Below are 15,424 nucleotides of genomic sequence, written 5' to 3'. Positions count from 1 at the left end.
ATGTACATATATTTTTATGATAATATTTTTTCCTACTTGCGTACCGAATATAAAAGAAATATTCGGGTCTTAGCATAGAAATTTTCGAGGTGTTATATAAACGTTAACCGATTCAGATTTATCTACTTATATTTTTACCCATTGAATATAAAGTACATAATATTAACCACAAAATTTTATTTAATATTATGTATATGACTTGATACATATTTGTGAGTTGGATTTCTTACTGGTCTACTATCTAATTAGTTTGGTTCATAATGGATGAACTTCTTGTATATAAAAATATATATTTTAGTGTTGGAATATTAAGTTGTTGTACAAGTGAAACTTTGTTAATAAATGTTTATGTTCATGCACTTTCAAAATTTAGGCTTTTATGTATTTCTCATTGTAATTTATATAACTATATAATTATCAGTTTAAATAGAGCTAGAAAATTATTTTATTTAATGGAAAATCAATACATCAGCTTATATTTGCCGCTTCATTTTAGAAATTGCGCAATTCCATCGGCGTTTCAATTTCTACATCTCAACTCTCAGAATTTGGAGACGACTATGGAGACAATAGAAAAAATATAACAAATAACAAGAAATCGTGTAAAAATATACCAAAGAGGAATTAAAACAAATAAATCATATAATAATCAAAACACCATAAACAATACATATACTAGGATAATGACAAATCAAATAATTATAAGGGCTTCCAAGCTATTCTTCCAAAATAAATTTGTAACCGTGTGTGTTTATAAATCATCCCTGCCCATTGCTTTTATTTGCCGCTTCATTTTAGAAATTGGGCACAGCGTCTCCTCAACTCTCAAACTCGGAGACGACTATGGAACACTCACGCTCTGCGAACTCCGGTTCCAATTCTAAACGAACCTCAAATTCAAATTGGAGTAACAGAAGCAATCAAAGCAACAATAAGAAGAAGGCGAGTCAAAAGACCTAGGTATTGCCTGGGGTGCAAATCTCGTTCTGCTTCTCGTCCTGCCTTCAATAAGTTCACCTTTCTCCAATTTCGGAAGGTTTATTCTTCTTCTTTCTTTACTTTGTTTGCATTGATCTTGCGAATATTTGAACGTTGTGTACACTATCTTGAATATTAATTAGACCATTCGTACACTATCTTGAATATTTGAACAGTTCTCCCCTGAGTTGATTTCGAATAGATGATCATCAAGAAAGTTGGTGTTGATCATCAAGAAATATTATTCTTGACAACAATGCTTGGAATGAAACGAGTCTATATAGAATGGAACTAATATAGAGTATTTTTATAGGCGAGTCTAACTAGTTGATTGATTTTTATGGACTGTTTTTAGAGTTTCACTTCATATGTCTTCTCTATATGGTCTAGTTCACTTCTTGCACAATATACTTCATAAACGCAGCCCTCCTCTCTGATAGTCTGATTTGATGTGCATAGTGTATGCTATATGACTTGTTCTTGGTTCTGTACATTTTCTTGAATATTTGAATGGTTTTCCTTTGAGTTAATTTCCAATAGATGATCACCAAGAAAGTTTAAGATGGACCACCAGTGGAATATGTTGATCATCAAGAAATATTGTTCCTGTTAGTTTATAGACGTTAATTCTTGGAATGAAACGAGTCCACATAGAAAGGCACGAATATAGCCTAATGGATTTTTTGTAGAGTTTCACTTCATATGTCTCCTCTATATGGTCAATTTACTTCTTGCACAATATACTTCATAAATGCAACCCTCCTCTCTGATTTGATGCGTGTAGTGCATGCTATATGACCCCTTCTTGGTGCTGACTTCCTGATCTTCTTATTGTGGCTTTTGACGACTTTGCTGTAGTTACATGGCCGTGAAGAATCAGAAGCTTCACGAGCAGTTTGAGGCGGAGGCATCAAGCACTTTTCTCAGTGGTCCAAGTTCTTCAAAACCTATATTTCAGGGCGTATCCATTTTTGTTGATGGATACACGGTTCCTTCCAGTCAGGTTTAGTACATTATGGTTTCTTTCTGGTCTATTTCACGTGATTTTCTTGCCGGGGATTAATCTGATATGATTGCTTGAAGATTGACGACGTAAAAGATCCTGAATCGAATGATGAATGATGTCAAATGCTGTTTCATCAATAAAAAGCTTCTCTAACTTTTGAATTGGCGAAACAAACAATTACTTGTACTCTTACTTGTGCGAAGAGTTCATTCAATCTGCATGTAAACCCGTGTTCAAACATCCATCATCATTGTAATCAATACCTTGATTATATAGCTATCATATCCTTTTCTGTACCTCACTGGATTTTCTCATATGGAAGATTAGGTTGCTTCTCTTGTAGTTTATTGATTTCAACAATATCTATCCAGGAACTTCGAGGATATATGGTGAAGCATGGAGGCCGTTTTGAAAATTATTTTTCTAGGCGTCGTGTTACTCATATAATCTGTAGCAATCTTCCTGACAGTAAGGTCAAGAATTTAAGGTCAGTTGTAAAACCAAGTTCATCAGTTTCTTATTTTTTGCATCTCTGCTGAAAATAAAAGTATTTTCTTCTAAGTTTAGTCTGAATTTCATAAAGGTCCTTTAGCAGGGGACTTCCAGTAGTCAAACCCACATGGGTGTTGGATTCTGTCTCTGCAAGTAAGCTTCTGAATTGTAAGTTTATATTTCTATGACTTGATTTTTAATGCAAACGAGCAAGTTGACTGCTTGTTTACTTATTAGATTTTCTATCGTTGTTTTGTTGTTTTCAGGGGTTCCTTATCAGCTTGATCAGCTTGCAAGTGAAGTTAATAACCAGCCTAAGCTATCTGCTTTCTTCTCAGAAAACATTGCTATTTATGATGATACGACAACATGTTCAACTGCCCAAGCCACATCTAGAGTTGAGAGCCCATTGTCATATTCTGGAGCAATTGAAGATCCTATATCCTTTGAAGAGTGGCAATCTGCAGAAGATTTGTAGCCTTTTGCTCTAGAATCTAAAGATCTAATGCAAGCAAGCTACAATGTAGATAGAGTGGAAGAGTCAAGTTGTAGCATGGCAATGCAAGAACTGAGTGATGCTGCAAGTGGAGATAGAAGCCAAGCTCCATTTTCAGCACCTCCCAGTCCTCATAACGATGCATCAGTTTGTAGCGACTGGATGAGTAATCCTGTTAACATGGGGCCATCAAATTTAAAGATTCCTAGGTCTCCTAATCAGCGCCATTCAACTCTAGTTGATGGTAATTTTGTGGAAAATTACTTTAAGGTACACACATTGCTATCTTGGCTTTGCTCTTGCTCGAACATCTTGTATTTATCCCCACCCCCCACCCCTCCCAAAAAAAAAGACGATTGTAATGAACATTCTCTACTCTCAAGTTCATTTCTCTTTTTCCTTTTTGCTAAAGTGTTTAGCGTTGGCGTTAGAAAGTTAGTTTATATTGTTATCATTGTTAAGTTATATATCGTCACATATTACAACACCTACCTGCAAATATAATCTGGTTTTTGGAGCTCACATGTAAATTTCAATGCGGACTAATAAGTGCGGAAAAACAGGCTTATGAAGTTGATTTTGATAGATGTGTTGGACTAAACATCCAACCTGGACTTTGAGGCAATGGTTCGAGTAACTTAAGATGAACTCCCCGCGATGCCCTTTATTCAAACGACGTGGGATATAGTATACACACGCACACACACAATATTGATAATATTGATAACTTGTGGGATGTTATGTATCTCCAACACCTTTGATAGGTGAAATGCCAGGATATGTTATTTTTACCATAATAGGGCACCAAAGAGGGGCCTTTCATGCGCAAAAAGGTTTTGCTCAAAGGATAGACAAGGCTGAGCTCATAAAGAAAAGCATGTTAAAGGTGAATATGACATTGGTATTCTTTTCTTCAATAATTGCCTAAATGAGATCCACATACTCATAGCAACCTTCTTTTTTTTGGGTTAAAATTTCCTCTAGTGATTGACCATTATCAACTTACTTTATGCTTTTGCTTCTGCTGTTGCTGGATCTGGGATGACACAATGAATAGACCTTTCAAGATTGTGGAAGATCTAATCTCAATTCCTTTTTTCAATTGAGAAACCAAATATCAAGAATCAACAGCCAACTCATACCTAGATATTGTGTTGCTTATATTACTTCTATTAAATTCTTGGCATCCAGATTTTCTGGGGCCTTCTGATGCGAAGAAATTATCTGCTTTTGCTCGTGGACCTGTTATTTTGAATTTGTTTATTTGTAGCTATTGCATTGTATGATGAATAAATACATAAATGTATGTGCACATTGATAAATAATTGCATATCAAATACTAAAAGCACCTAGTGACAAACTGGTTGACATATTCCTTGTGTGCTTTTGTCTTCAGCATTCTAGGTTGCATTTCATTGGCACCTGGAGAAACCGGTATCGTAAACGATTTCCTAGCTCCCCTGATGGGTTTAAATGCACAACTTCAAGCCCTAGTTCTTCAGCAACAGCAAATAAGACAATGATTATTCATGTGGATATGGTAATTTCTGCTTCGATGGTCTGAAAACTCGTCTTTTCCTCTTTATGTTGTTGTGACTGCGTCTATGTTCTGTCTCCTCTCCCGTCTCACGCTTCTTGATCTAAAGGAATGTCATATATATCATATATATGACATTCTACCCGTCTCTGTTGATTATTCTCTATGCTAAAACAATCAGTTCAACTTTGCTTGTTCAGGATTGCTTTTTTGTGTCTGTGGTCATTAGAAATCGCCCCGAGTTGAAGGATAAACCTGTTGCCATTTGCCATTCAGATAATCCACGCAGAACAGCAGAAATATCTTCAGCCAATTATCCTGCTAGGGGTTATGGTTAGTCTTTCAGCCAGTAATTCAATTTTTTCTTAATTGATCTTCATCCTGTGTCCGAAATTTGATCTCCATTCAAGCTCTTTTCTCATAGGAGTTGAGGCTGGAATGTTTGTCAGAGATGCCAAGTCACGTTGCCCTCATCTAGTCATTCTTTCTTATGACTTCGAGGCTTATGAGTAGGTGGTCATGATATTTCGGTATCTTCATCTTGTTCTTTTTCCCCTTTTAATTGGATTCTTTTGTATTTGGCTATCAAGTCCTATAAAATCTGATTTCATTTGCAGGTTGCTGATCGCTTTTATAACATATTGCACAAGCACTGCAACAAAGTGCAGGTATGGCCTCAAAACTACTTGTTGAACAACTTCACGATGTTCTCATCTCCTGATTGATAATTGCTACTGAATGCAGGCCGTAAGTTGTGACGAAGCTTTTTTAGATGCCACTGATTCTGGAGTAGAGGACATTCAAGCTTTTGTCTTAGTGATCAGAGAGGAGATTCTTGATGCGACAGGCTGTACTACTAGTGCTGGTATTGCTGAGAATATGCTTATGGCGCGTCTTGCTACTAGGATTGCAAAACCAGACGGGCGGTGTTACATCCCTGCTGAGAAGGTAGCTTATTTCGAGCTGTCTTTTTGATGTATGAAGAGGGGGGAGAACTTATGTCTTGATCTTTGTCATCTAAATATGTGTATCTTCTACTGTATCCCAAACCATATTTTGCAGCTACATCTTTGTTGGTTACATGTCATTGCCTTCTCTTTAACTATTTGTAGTTAATCTCTTCTTACCTGATAGTCCACTATGCATTGTGAATTTTCACGTACTCCTAGAAAGGACATGCCTGCAAATCAAATTAGATTTTATAGGCTCCACTTTCATAAACCGAAGTTTCTGCCGGGGCTTCTCCATGCCCTTGCCACGTGAGATGTTTCTCCATTGCCACACGAGGCTCTTTTTGTTTTACTTTGTTTATGTCCATCCTGTTCAGGCACAATAACCTTTTCCGCAGCAAGAATCTGGTGTTAGATGGAAATCAACATGAATCCTTGAATTATTTTACTAATGTTTTTTAATAAATTACAACTTTCTTATTACCTTTTAAAAAGGAAAAACAATCTGCGAATATTTTATCGAGGATTAGTCCCAGAAAAGGGCTATTTTGATCACTTAGTTTTATCCCATCACAGATACTATATTCAATATCAAACACATTTCTCTTGTTTAGATCTTTGTTGATTAACTCCCTTTTTGATCATCTTATATTTTAGTGTCTACTGCATGTAGTGGCAACAGAGGAAAACAAAGACTTGGAGATCATTTTAGAGAAGTAAAATAATTATTGTGATTTCATTGTCCTGATTTATCTTGTTGGTTATATTAGGTGGAGGAGCACCTGTGTGAACTTCCAGTAAAAGCATTTCCCGGAATCGGCCATGTGTTGGAAGAGAAGTTGAACAGGAGACGAATCACAACTTGTGGGCAGCTGCGTATGATTTCCAGGGTTCTCATTGTTTAGTATTTGTTTCCTTCTGCAATATATTGGTGATTGCTCTCGCGTTTTTGATTTTCCATCTAGTTATATTTTGTGTACAACAAGCACTGTTTTGATCTGGTTTCTCTGAGATACGTTTCACGCTTGAAGAAACACTACAAGAGTACTTCATGAATCATTGCATCTCTTGCTACAGAGATCTTCTTGTTCATTTTATGTTTGTTAGTATATTTGTTTTCAAAGATAATAAGATAATGGTATTTTATTAAAGCTAGTACCAGGAAGGTACAGCAAATCGTATTAAGGGGTATGTTTGTAAGAGTTCGTGAGCAGAATTTCTGCCAAGCCGGGTGGCCTAGCGTTTAGGAGCTGGAGTGACAACGTAGGAAACCAAGGATTTCAGTCTAGCATGGATGACACTAGTTGAATTATTCCGATCTTCCTACGCTATGGAAGGAGGAGGAGGGAGTCGTGGTGGTGTAGTGTTGTTTGATAAGTAGGCCAGTGGGGGTTGCAGGTATTCGGTGGATTAATCTTCTTGTTTATGCTGTCTGCTTGAGTCAGAGTCCTCTTTGCCACTTGTTCCCCAGTCTCATGGGCACACGCCCATGTAAAGTCAAGCATCCTTGGAACCTTCATTAACTAGAGCTGATGAAACGGGGGATACATTAAGACAGCATTTACACCTATTTGGCTTACTCAGCTCCTGGAGTTTATTTCAGCTAATGATATTTTGTTAAACTCATGGTTAAAATGTTTCCAAATGTATGATCATTCGATGAAATGAGAATATCTCGTCTTGTGAAACTATCATTTAATCAGTGCTTAAGAAATCCCTTGTTGGCATGGCGGTTGTTTCTTTTGAGAAAGAAGTATGCCGAACACATTACAACACTTTGGTTATCTGATCTGCTTTTTGAGATTCGAACAAATAATTTTTGATTGTAATTCTTAAATATTTTTTGTCATATGATATGGGAAAATAACGAACTGTATTGTTTTTCATATTGTTCTAGTACTAGATTTAATTCTCAGCAGATGAAGTCATATTAAACTTAAATAAACAAAATAGGTCGTATCAATTTGGGATGGAGTATCCGCTTTTGTGTGCGACATTCCATATCCGAGCAACTTTCAGTAAATTAATCCATTTGATGCATGATGTTATTAAGGAGAACACTGAGCTAATCTTTTGAGCATCCTGTGCTTCTTGTTTCTTACCTTCTTCCACTTCTGTCCCCCGTTTGATTTTTGGAAGAGTCTGAACAATAATCGTAAGTCCGCAACCTTCTTTAGGGCTGAGGTAATGTCACTATATTTTCGCTCTTTGATATAGTTTTTGTGTATTGACACAGACAAGCTTTTCTCTACTGATATTTCTGTGCTGATAAACTTTACAAAGAGGGAGAAATGGTGAAGAGCAAAGATGCACGTTTCCTCACATGCAGAAGCTCGACCATTGTTTTTCATGATTTTAGCCAAATTATTGCAAGAAACAAGATTTGTCTTTGAGAGTCATATTAACCAAAAAAATCTTGAGATTCGTGTTTTAGCTATTTCGTATTAGAGTCCTAAGTGTTAGGATGGTGAATAGAGCTCAGAGAAGCCTTTTTTTTTTCTTTTCCTTCAGTAGGGAGTTTCTGTTTTATTACCCAAGAATGTTGCAGTTTTTTTTGTTTTTTTTTTAATTTGGGCTTGAGATCTGTCAGAGAATGCTATTTGACTGAAACTTCAAAAACCTTATGTATAGCCTAAAAGGGAACCAAAAAATATACTGGTGCAGCTCTGATGCTGAAGAAACTTTCAAGTGCAACTTTGATGTTCTTTGGTTTCTGCATTAGCGGCGTTTCTTTTTTCGCTAAATTGTTAGATGTATCAGAATCAATCAACTCATGGTGAATTTTGAACATTGCAGACCAAAAATTTTCTCTAAGGATGTTAGAATTCCCTTTGGACCAATTGAATTTAGAGTAACAAACTTTAGATTTTTCTTCCACCTCAACCATATCTTTGTTCAGCAACAACAAAAACATACCGAGTGTGATCTCAGTATGACTTGTAGTCTACCCTGTTTTCTTCTTCTAATATAAATGCTGTTTTGACTATCGCTGTGCAGATGTGGAGGACATACGAGGCATGGGATTACAGGTCGCAAAGCCTGAAACTGCGGATATTTCCGAGCAAGGTCTTTTCTTTGCGTTTTATATCTCTCTCTATGCCAGTTATGATGACGACAGTATGTCATTTGTGAACTGTTTTTTCTACTAATTTCATTGACATAAATCCAGGGAAAGAGAGATGCTCCATCAGATCTGTGCTCACTGCTGCCTCTGCTAAGACCAATTACCAAAACAGAAGCAGTAGTCATGAGAAAGGTACTGATGTAGGTTTGACTTCTTCACGTATTTTCATTGGCTTGTCCAAATATTTATTGCCTCTAGTCATGCCTTTGCTTGATAGAAGTATTTGTAACACACTTAAACTGGCACTGAAACTCTATTGTGGTTCCTTGCATTGGCTGTGTTCTAGCTCATGAAAGGTGGTATACCTTTTATAGGAATCTCTTTAATTTGCGTGTCCTAATAATACTTGAGGGCATCGTAATTGTTTATCTTAGATTGTTTCCTTTCTCTGTCTACAACATGAGAAACTTATTGCAGCAGCACTGATGGATATGAAATCTCTTTTTTAATGCTTCTGTTAAAAAGTTAGTATGATGGTCTTGTGTTGTTTCTTCATGTCAACTTATTCCAACATCGATTCTGTGTTTTCAACAAGTTCTTAACTAAAAAGTATCGCCTGAACTTGTATTGAGTTCATTTTCCACTTCGATCTGCTTCTCTGATATTGCAGATAATGGTAAAAACAGTGTTGATGAACGCCAGGCTCAGTTGCAGGGTGATTCAAGTACACCTTTCATTGAAATGACTGCAGCGTCGCCCTCCGGTACTGCTGGTTTTGGACAGAGAGGAACTCTTCCTCCTCTGAACGAGCTTCATATAGGAGTAATAGAGTCTCTTCCTCCTGAGGTCTTTTCAGAAATTAATGACATTTATGATGGAAAATTTGCTCATTTTATTACTGAAAAGAGAAGCAAAGGTGAGGATGCATTCCTTTAAATTACATAAGGCAGTTGGTTAACCCAATTAGCTTGTACATATATACCATTTTGTTATAAGCTTTTTCCTCAATTCTCATATCTTTTAAATTAGGTGTATCAGAAAAAGAAAACATATCTTCTGTTTGCCCTGCTGCACCAGATGATGTTTTTTGCTGCTCATGAGGTATCTTCAGTTTTTCTCCTCTACTTGGGCTGGTTTATTGTTTCTCCTGGTTTATTATTGGTGATGAGGTTTATCTTGTTTCTACAACTTCATGGTGTTGAATCTGGTGACTATAATTGGAGCATCAGTATAATGAAGAGGAAATCCAAGTGGTCTCTTATCCTAATAAGCTTTTTGCTGATATGAAAAGTGGAACACTGTCTGATGCTTGTGTACCAAAAAATATGGACGTGGTTATTAATGCTCCTGTCTCAGGAGGCATCAGTCTAATGCCCTCTTCTCCAAGTCAAGTAGACACCTCGGTTTTTCAAGAACTGCCTGAGGAGTTGAGGACAGATATACTTGAACTCCTTCCTGCACACAGGAACAGTGAATCCTCACTAGATGCTTCCTTGGTCTGTGCTAATAATCAGAACTGTAGTCCCTCTATTTCAAGTATTGATTTGTGGGTTGGAAATCCACCTGAATGGATTGACATATTCAAAGCCAGCAATTGTCAGATTTTGTGCGTTTTGGCAGAGATGTATCAAAGCGCAGGGGCAAGGAAACAGTTATCTTCTATATTGCAGAGGACTATGTCTCAGATTTATATTCTCCCTGATGTTGGCACTGACGGATGGCCGAGGCTGTTAGTTTCTTATGCGAGCTTATCAAGCAGTATCTAAAATTAAAAAATTCAACTGATATTGAAGAGGTTTACACTTGTTCTTGCCTTTTAAGAAGGTATGCACCAGAGACTAAACTTATCTGCAGTATGTGTTCAATTTCTTCAGCACATCTATTTTCTTGGCACTTGCTTCTGTATTTTTATTCCTCTTTGCGATCTTAAATTTCTTTCTTTATGCTATTGTATTCCTTTCATCCTTGGAATATTGAAGTAGAAACTCGATGTGGTGTGTTTTATACATGCAGAGCCCAAGGTGATGAGGAAATTAGACAGCCACCAAGTGTAGTTTTTCAAGTAAATATTTTGAGAAGACTTGTCAAGTAAAATTTTGAAGGACACAGACTGGCAGAGACTTGCTGCGGTCTTTGCTTGTACTACAACAGGTAATTCTGTATTAGCCTACCTGATACATGAGTTGACTGTTGTTTGCTAATAAGGAAATTTTTTGGGATTTTTCATTTTGCAGTCATTGTTCGTGATGTATTTTACAATCAACCAGTTCGAAGGAAGCAAATGCACTCCAAGTACTTCTAGTTTTCTTAAAATCAAACAAGTAAAAGATATTGATTTACATAATTTACTTCTAAAGGTGTACTCTAATCTGATTGTTCTTTTGGCTTGCATATATAATCTTGAAGTCCAAAGAGAGTTTTCATTCTCCAAAAGAGTTCCTTCTAAGAATCAGCCTTGTGCATCCCAGTGTTCCCTTCAAAATTGTTTATATCGAAAGGGTCCGTCTTTGATACACTATCTAACTTAAGGATATTTCCTTTCTGGTTTCTTAGATTTTGTTCATTTGCATGCAGCGAGGATGACTTGCTTTGCACACGTGCTTCTCCTTCTCCTTGCCTTGTTGTCCAGTGGTTTTGGATTAATCTGAGTTCCTTTAACAAATTGAATGCAAGCGTTGGTGCATTCAAGCTTTCTGGATACATTTCAGGTAATGATGTTTACATAGTAAAGGTATACAGGTCCAAATTGATGGATAAAGAAATGCGATAAGTCATCTTTTCTACACTTTGTTTCCCTAACAACCACTGTTTAAATTGCAGGTCCTTGAGTATTTCTGTATCCACTTATTTCAGTATGTTGTCTTGACAAAAGAAACAAAAAACTAATCTTTGGTTAACATTTACTATATCTGATGCTTGTTTTTTACCTTGTTTTTGTTTTCCTTGACCTTCGTAATGCAGATATCAATTCAAGATTTGTTTCCAAAGGACCAATACATAAATTACTTAATAACAAATCTTTGAGTTTTAGAAGTAATAGGTTAAAACACCTCATTTTTTGAAACTTTAATGTGGGTGAAATTAATAGGTTAAAACTGGTTAAACATTACTATTGATTACTAATCGTATAGGATTTCAATGTATTAAAAAGAACCCCCTAACAGTTATAAGGCCTTGTGTCACAACTGTTCCCAGAGAACAAAATACTCTCTCCCATTGATTATGTGAGAACAATGGAACCACGTTTCTAGCTTCTTTTAGTTGCACAACCAAACAGACCAATGTTAACATGGAGATGTCATACATATATGTTTTACTGATTGTAGTGTTGTATTTCTCATTACAATGTATTTGCTGCTTTCTAAGACTGACAATTCTTCCATTTTGAACTTAGTTTCCTGATGTATGCTTACCCAATCATTTGTGCATCTCTTTAAATGGATTTTGCAGTTTTTCTCAAAATTTACGTCAATTTTCATAGATCCAGATATTTGCTACATCAATCTTCTTGGAGCCTTGCTATCTTTAGGAGATGGCGACATCCAGCTGCATATTGATTTTTTTTAATTTTTGGCCAAGTATTTTTTGAAATGATATGGTTCTTTGTTGTTTCTCCCTGATTTCTTGAAATTCCTAATAGAATTTTTATTGCATACATTTGTAATGCTTGTTAATAAGTTTGTGATATTTTTTCACTGCACCACGAGAAATATATTTGTCGTGGGATTTTTATGCTTATGGTGACTAGTTGATTCTTAATGTTATTTGTATGTTTGTTGCCCCGTCCTTCTCTTTATTGAGGATACTGTTGCGAATCTCTGGACTGGAAGTAACTCTCGGTGAGAGCAATTGTACTCTACATTTTTATGCAACATCACTTAGGATACATTTTGTTTGATGTGGCTTTGTCCACTCTACATTCCCTTCCTGTAGGCTGTAGTTCCCCACCTACCTCCCTAAAAGTAGGGAGGGAGGGGGACCTAATTGTGGAAGGTTTCATTAGTGGAAGAAAGTTACTTATGCATCAGATGGTGTAAATCATTTCAGTGTTATGACATCGTATAGTTTTATCGCTTTCTTTTCTCTTATGAATGAAGTTGTTGAAGTACCCTCCTCATCTATTGTTATCCCATTCCCTGCTCCTCTTTTCAGATATACCTGTGATTTATGAGATCAAGAAAAAGAGGTGCAGAGCCCAGAGTTGCAAAGCTACACTTGAGCTTCCTTCCCGCAGCCAAAGAAAATCCCAGAAGGATTAAAATTGCCTGAAGTATGTACTAAGTCTCGGGAGATATACTCAATAAAATTGCAAAGATCATTATATGGTCTTAAATAATCAGGGCGTACGTGGTATAATCGTCTTAGTGAGTACTTGATAAATGAAGGTTATATAAATGATGTCATTTATCCATTTGTTTTTATTAAGAAAACGAAATCAGAGTTTGTTATACTTGTCGTTGATGTCGATGACATAAATCTCATTGGAACCCCTGAAGAGGTCCAAAAAGGCAATTAAATATCTAAAGAAAGAATTTGAGATGAAAGACCTTGGAAAGACAAAACTTTATCTGAGTTTGCAAATTGAACATTTAGCAAATGGGGTCTTTGTCCATCAATCTGCCTACACTAAGCAAAATCTTAAAACGATTTTACAATGATAAAGCACATCTATTAAGTACTTCAATGGTTGTTCGATCATTTGAAGTGGAAAAAGATCAATTTTGACCTCTAGAAGAGAATGAAAAGCTTCTTGGTCTTGAAGTATCATATCTCAGTACTATTGGTGCACTTATGTATCTTGCTAACGCAACCAAGCCTGATATAACTTTTTTTGATAATTTGCTGGCAAGGTATAGTTCATCCCCAATGCGAAGATATTGGAACGGTATCAAACATATTTTGCAATACCTAAAGGATACTATTAATATGAGTTTTTTTATACTAACAAAGGTTGTGCAGACTTTATTGGTTATGCAGATGCAAATTATCTATTTGATCCACATAAAGCTCGATCTCAAACAGACTATCTATTCACACATGAAAGAATTGCTATATCATAGCGATGTACAAAGCAGTCTATTGTTGCTACTTCTTCAAATCATGCTGAAATAATAGCAATTAATGAAGCAAATAGAGAATGTGTGTGGTTGAGATCGATGATACAGCTTATCAAAGAAAGATGCGGCCTAAAAAATGATGTCAAAGTACCCACAGTTATATTCGAAGACAATGTCGCGTGCATAGCTCAATTGAAAGGTGGTTTTATAAAAGGAAACAGAACGAAATATATTTCACCAAAATTATTATTTAGACATCATCTCCAGAAAAATGGTGATATTGATGTACAGCCAATTCGTTCGAATGATAATCTTGCAAATTTATTCACAAAGGCATTACCAACATCTACTTCTGAGACGTTAAGGTATAAGATTGGAATGCGTCGTCTTCAAAATATCAAATGAAGTTTTCATCAAGTGGAGTAAAATACACGTTGTACTCTATTTTCCTTAACCATGGTTTTTGTCCCACTGGATTTTCCTGGTAAGTTTTTTTAATGAGGCAGCACGCAAGGCGTATTATTAGATGTGTGTACTCTTTTTCCTTCATTAGGTTTTTTTCCACTGGATTTTTCCTAGTAAAATTTTAACGAGGCACAACATCTATGAGTATTCAGAATAATTATGTATATTGTTTCTTGTAAACTTTTTTTCATTTCACATGGACATCCAAGGGGGTTATTATACTAGTGGCTGTCCCTTTCCCTCTTTCTTTTCCTTCTTTTCTCTACATTTTTCTTCTCCACCATGTTTTGTCGCCCAAGTTGATTCCCCAACTTGTATCAATCTCAGATTTGCAGTTACTCACTGGTAAATAATTCATGTTAATTGTTGCGAAAGTGAATACTCGGGAGATTTAAAATTTTCATGATTTTCAAATAAAGTAAAATTATTTTAGGAAGGGAAAAAGGCCAAGAATATCCTTAACCTATTGGAAATGACTCAAAAATATTCTTCTTCAACCTTTTGGTCCAAAATATCCCTAATCTATTGAAAATGGCTCAAAAATACCCTCCCCTCCACCTTAAATAAATTTCTTATTTTATTTTACGTTAGACTTAAATATTTTGGGATGAGCTAATTTTAAAAATTTGAATAAATAAAAAAATTATCTTTTAGAACAAATAAAAAATTAACTAATTGGTTAAAGAATTCAATTAAATTAAATTTAGTTTGAGAGTAATTTTAGACTAAATGATGAAAGAAGGGGTATTTTTGAACCAAAAACAATTGTGAAGGGTAATTTTAGACCAAAAGGTGGAGTAGAGGGTATTTTTGAGCCATTTCCAATAGGTTTGGGATATTCTTGAACCTTTTCCCTTTTAGGAAAAAGTGAATCATATTTTTGGCCAAACAAGTCCTTAGAGACAAGGGTGTTTTAGGTAAAATTAGTTGCTACTTGCTATGCTCTTTATGCCATTTTTATAAAAGATAAGCGTAAAAATAATAATTTAAACTATCATTTTTGTTAGTTTCATACATAAAGTATTGGAAATGTGAGTTTCATATCTAAACTTTCACTTATTAGTTTATGAAACACATCTTAGTGGTGTGCGTAATATACTCTCTTTACTCTCTCTATTTTTTGACAAAATCTTGCCACATGACTTTCCACCTGGATAAAATATGTCACCTTGACAAAAATTAGATAAATTATTAATATTAGTTAAAAGTTAAAGATTAAATTATTTTTATCCCAAAAAATATTATTTTTTTATAAAAGAAATTAATTTTTAAACAAGAAATTATTTTTTTTAAAATAAAATTTAAAATATTTTACTCACGCACTCCACCACCTCTCCCCCCTACAATCCCCGTCCTTTTATTTTTAAAAAAATTTAAAA

At 35.5% G+C, this 15,424-nt stretch overlaps 1 long non-coding RNA gene and 1 pseudogene across 1 annotated transcript; both read left to right on the top strand.

Annotated features, from left to right (window-relative positions):
* The first annotated feature begins 767 nt into the window (after positions 1 to 767).
* LOC129872766 (DNA repair protein REV1-like) lies at positions 768 to 11,351 on the top strand (annotated as a pseudogene).
* Positions 11,352 to 11,381: 30 nt separating this feature from the next.
* LOC129873198 (uncharacterized) lies at positions 11,382 to 12,973 on the top strand. The gene is made up of 2 exons (XR_008762670.1): positions 11,382 to 11,563; positions 12,676 to 12,973. It is a non-coding gene; the product is annotated as an uncharacterized LOC129873198 (long non-coding RNA).
* Positions 12,974 to 15,424: the final 2,451 nt, after the last annotated feature.

This window comes from Solanum dulcamara, chromosome 11 (genome assembly GCF_947179165.1).
Source record: "Solanum dulcamara chromosome 11, daSolDulc1.2, whole genome shotgun sequence".
NCBI lineage: Eukaryota > Viridiplantae > Streptophyta > Magnoliopsida > Solanales > Solanaceae > Solanum > Solanum dulcamara.
This window is presented reverse-complemented; position numbering and strand designations above follow the sequence as displayed.